The sequence below is a fragment of the Populus nigra genome, chromosome 2 (assembly GCF_951802175.1).
Source record: "Populus nigra chromosome 2, ddPopNigr1.1, whole genome shotgun sequence".
Classification (NCBI taxonomy): domain Eukaryota; kingdom Viridiplantae; phylum Streptophyta; class Magnoliopsida; order Malpighiales; family Salicaceae; genus Populus; species Populus nigra.
The window spans coordinates 8,722,919-8,727,918 of NC_084853.1; positions in this window are offsets into that span (position 1 = coordinate 8,722,919).

The following is a 5,000-nucleotide window of genomic DNA, read 5'->3' on the forward strand; positions in this document are numbered from 1 at the left end:
GCAGGAAAATTTGTCGAGGGGACACGCTGACGAAACAGCGCTGGTTCAGGCACGGCGGGCAGTGTTGGAATCGGCAGCGCCGACGAAATCGGCAAAGTCGGGGGAATCGGCAGCGCAGATTTTTCGACGAACATGGGCTGGACGCTGGACTGGCCGGGCCATGCAGGAAAATTCATCGAGGGGACACGCTGACGAAACAGCGCTGGTTCAGGCACGGCGGGCAGTGGTGGAATCGGCAGCGCCGACGAAATCGGCAAAGTCGGCAGAATCGGCAGCGGGTGCTGGCGATGGGTCTGGACGGGCTGGATAGTCCAAGGCTCGACGAGAAAGACTGCTGGTTTAGACACTGGGGCAGTGGCAGCCCGCGGGACAGTGTCGGCAGATTCGGCAGCGCAGATTTGTGCGGCTGCAGGTTCGTCGGGGAAAATCGGCAGCGCAGATTTTGCGACGAACATGGGCTGGGCGATGGACTGTCCAGGCCAGGCAGGAAAATTTGTCGAGGGGACACGCTGACGAAACAGCGCTGGTTCAGGCACGGCGGGCAGTGTTGGAATCGGCAGCGCCGACGAAATCGGCAAAGTCGGCAGAATCGGCAGCGCAGATTTTTCGACGAACACGGGCTGGACGGTGGACTGTCCAGGCCAGGCAGGAAAATTCGTCGAGGGGACACGCTGACGAAACAGCGCTGGTTCAGACACGGTGGGCGCAGTGTTGGAATCGGCAGCGCCGAGAAAATCGGCAAAGTCGGCAGAATCGGCAGCAGGTGCTGGCGATGAGTCAGGACGGACTGGATAGTCCAAGGCTCGATGAGAAAGACCGCTGGTTTAGACACTGGGGCAGTGGCAGCCCGCGGGGCAGTGTCGGCAGATTCGGCAGCAGTGTCTGCCGATTCGGCAGCGTTGGCTTGTTGGCGCGGGGGGCCGATGCGAGTGGGGACTTGGGCAGCGGGCAGTGAAAGCAAGAGTTTCCCCGATGCTGCCGGGAAAAACGCTCCCCGGGATGGCCGGGTGAGATGACCCGGCGGCCCGCGACGGGTCATTCAATTCCATGCCCCGTCAACATAACTCCCGATGTACTGTTTGCTTTTTCGGAAGAAGAGATCCATCCCCCCATCCTCGGCCAGCCAAAAACGCTCCAATTAATGGCGGGGTGAGATGACCCGGCGGCCCGCGACGCGTCATTCAAATCACTGCCCTATCGGCTACAACTGCTGATGGGTGGGATTAGAGGCCTGCCATGGTGGTGAGGGGCGGCGAGGACCGTGAAAGCTAGAGTTTTTCAGAGGCTGCCGGGAAAAAGGCCCTCGGGTGGCGGGGTGCGAGGACCAGGCGCGTCATTCAATTCTCTTCCCTATCAACTTGGCTCCCGTTGGCGGGATTGGAGGCCTACTGTTTGTTACAGGGCTAAAATCGTCAGGGGAAGAGCTGACGAAACAATGCTGGTTTGGATGCAGGGGGTAGTGTTGGAATCGGCAGCGCGGACAAAATCGGCAAAGTCGACAAAAAAGACTGTTGGTCTGGACATCGGGGCAGCGGCAGCCATGCCGACAGGGGGGGAAATCGGCAGCGCAGATTTGTGCAGCTGCAGGTTCGTCGGGGAAATCGGCAGCGCAGATTTTTCGATGAACATGGGCTGGAAGATGGACTGTCCAGGCCAGGCAGGGAAATTCGTCAAGGGGACACGCTGACGAAACAGCGCTGGTTTAGACACGGTGGGTGCAGTGTTGGAATCGGCAGCGCCGACGAAATCGGCAAAGTCGGCAGAATCGGCAGCGGGTGCTGGCGATGAGTCTGGACGATTTATAGTCCAGGGCTTGATGGAAAAGACTGTTGGTCCAGACAATGGGGCAGTGGCAGCGCGGATTTGTGCAGCTGCAGGTTCGTCGGGGAAAATCGGCAGCGCAGATTTTTCGACGAACAGGGGCTGGGCGCTGGACTGGCCGGGCCAGGCAGGAAAATTCGTCAGGGGGCCACGCTGACGAAAACAGGGGCTGCGGAGTGGAAAATCGGCAGCGCAGATTTTTCGACGAACAGGGGCTGGACCGGCCGGGCCAGGCAGGAAAATTCGTCAGGGGGGCACGCTGACGAAAAGAGGGGCTGCCGCGTGGAAAATCGGCAGCGCAGATTTTTCGACGAACAGGGGCTGGACTGGCCGGGCCAGGCAGGAAAATTCGTCAGGGGGGCACGCTGACGAAAAGAGGGGCTGCCGCGTGGAAAATCGGCAGCGCAGATTTTTCGACGAACAGGGGCTGGACGCTGGACTGGGCCAGGCAGGAAAATTCGTCAGGGGGGCACGCTGACGAAAAGAGGGGCTGCCGCGTGGAAAATCGGCAGCGCAGATTTTTCGACGAACAGGGGCTGGACGCTGGACTGGGCCAGGCAGGAAAATTCGTCAGGGGGCACGCTGACGAAAAGAGGGGCTGCCGCGTGGAAAATCGGCAGCGCAGATTTTTCGACGAACATTCGTCAGGGGGGCACGCTGACGAAAAGAGGGGCTGCCGCGTGGAAAATCGGCAGCGCAGATTTTTCGACGAACATTCGTCAGGGGGGAACGCTGAGGAAAACAGGGGCTGCCGCGTGGAAAATCGGCAGCGCAGATTTTTCGACGAACAGGGGCTGGATGCTGGACCGGCCGGGCCAGGCAGGAAAATTCGTCAGGGGGGCACGCTGACGAAAAGAGGGGCTGCCGCGTGGAAAATCGGCAGCGCAGATTTTTCGACGAACAGGGGCTGGACTGGCCGGGCCAGGCAGGAAAATTCGTCAGGGGGGCACGCTGACGAAAAGAGGGGCTGCCGCGTGGAAAATCGGCAGCGCAGATTTTTCGACGAACAGGGGCTGGACGCTGGACTGGGCCAGGCAGGAAAATTCGTCAGGGGGGCACGCTGACGAAAACAGGGGCTGCCGCGTGGAATGGCAGCCTACACGCAGATGCGGATTCGGCAGCGCACGATGGCTTGAGCAGGTCATGGGTTCGACTTGGCGCGATCTGAAACCTGGACGAGGGACTGTCGACGCTGGACGAGCCAGCGCGGTGGCCTGTCGTGCCCCGTTCAGGGGGGGCCTGCCGCGGAGACAGCCCTCGCGGGCTCGACAGCGCAGGCCAGCGTCCCCGACGTCGCTGGCCGCGGCAGGCGAGCTGCCGGGGTTCCCGCATTCCTACAAGAAAACGTCGTGCTTTCCACATGAAACCAATCCAGTAAAATCAGCCATATTTTTATGAGGCTGCCCACTGAATTTGGGGTCATTCCGGGCCGGTTCCTAGTTTTGCGGATTTACTCGATTTCTAATGGTAGGAAAATTAAAACAAATACTTCCCGACCTCGAAAAATTCTGGGAAAATTAATGAAGGTGGATTGGATTTTTGCCAACCTCTGTGCAAAATTTCAGCTCAAAATACCAAGAAATGAATTTTTTAGAGGGGGGGTGACAGCTGGGACCTAGTAGTGTCTCCCCCTGCCAGAGCTGCAATGACACTTATTGCTCTTTAGGGAGCCACCAGGCCGGCGCCCCTCAAAGACCACACGCGCGCGCGCGCCCGCCCGCGCTGGGCGCTGGGGCGCTGGGGCCTGAGGGCCTGGGGCCCTTGGGGGCCCTTGGGCGCTTGGGCGCGCGCGCGCGGCCCCCGCAGCCATGCCGCGCTGCGCGACGCGCGGACAGCCCCTGCTGGCTTGCTCTCTCGCCCGCGGGGGGGCTGCCTTCGGGCCCTGGCCCCCCGCGTTCTGGCCTGCCCCCTGCGTGGGAGAGGCTAGGCGCTGCAGGGGCCAGCCCGACGTCGCTGGCCGCGGCAGGCGACAGCCCGACATCGCTGGCCGCGGCAGGGGCCAGCCCGACGTCGCTGGCCGCGGCAGGCGACAGCCCCTGCTGGCTTGCTCTCTCGCCCGCGGGGGGGCTGCCTTCGGGCCCTGGCCCCCCGCGTGGGAGAGGCTAGGCGCTGCAGGGGCCAGCCCGACGTCGCTGGCCGCGGCAGGCGACAGCCCCTGCTGGCTTGCTCTCTCGCCCGCGGGGGGGCTGCCTTCGGGCCCTGGCCCCCCGCGTGGGAGAGGCTAGGCGCTGCAGGGGCCAGCCCGACGTCGCTGGCCGCGGCAGGCGACAGCCCCTGCTGGCTTGCTCTCTCGCCCGCGGGGGGGCTGCCTTCGGGCCCTGGCCCCCCGCGCTCTGGCCTGCCCCCCGCGTGGGAGAGGCTAGGCGCTGCAGGGGCCAGCCCGACGTCGCTGGCCGCGGCAGGCGAGCCGCCGGGGTTCCCGCATTCCTACAACAAAACGTCGTGCTTTCCACATGAAATCAATCCAGTAAAATCAGCCATATTTTTATGAGGCTGCCCACTGAATTTGGGGTCATTCCGAGCCGGTTCCTATTTTTTCCGATTTCCTCGATTTTTAATGGTAGGAAAATAAAAAAAAATACTTCCCGACCTCGAAAAATTCTGGAAAAATTAATAAAGTTGGATTGGATTTTTGCCAACCTCTGTGCAAAATTTCAGCTCAAAATACCAAGAAATGAATTTTTTAGAGGGGGGGTGACAGCTGGGACCTAGTAGTGTCTCCCCCTGCCAGAGCTTCAATGACACTTATTGCTCTTTAGGGGGGTGCCCCCTGACTGGCCATGGGGCGCGCTGGCCTGGCGCCCATAGGCCTGCCGCGGGGGATATGTGGGCTGTTGCTAAACTCGGACTAAGGTGGGGGGCCTCATGGCCCGAAGTATTGCCGGCATCGATGACCCGTTTTCCGGCCGGCGACGACCCGATTCCGGCCACCGTCTTCGGGACCCGCTCCAAGCCGTCGGGCGCGTTGGGGCTGCTTATCCGCGGCGTGGGCGTGGCATTCATTTGCCGTGCTTGTGCCAAGGTGCTGGCAGCTGCTGCGCGGCTGTCTGCTTGCCGCGACGTCACGGCGGCGGTGGCCGCTGCCCCTGCTCGCAAGTCGGAGGCCTGGCCGACGCGGCTGGTGCGGACCGCCGAGCTTGGGGATTGCGAGGAGAGCTCTACGCTGGCGTGGGCGTGGC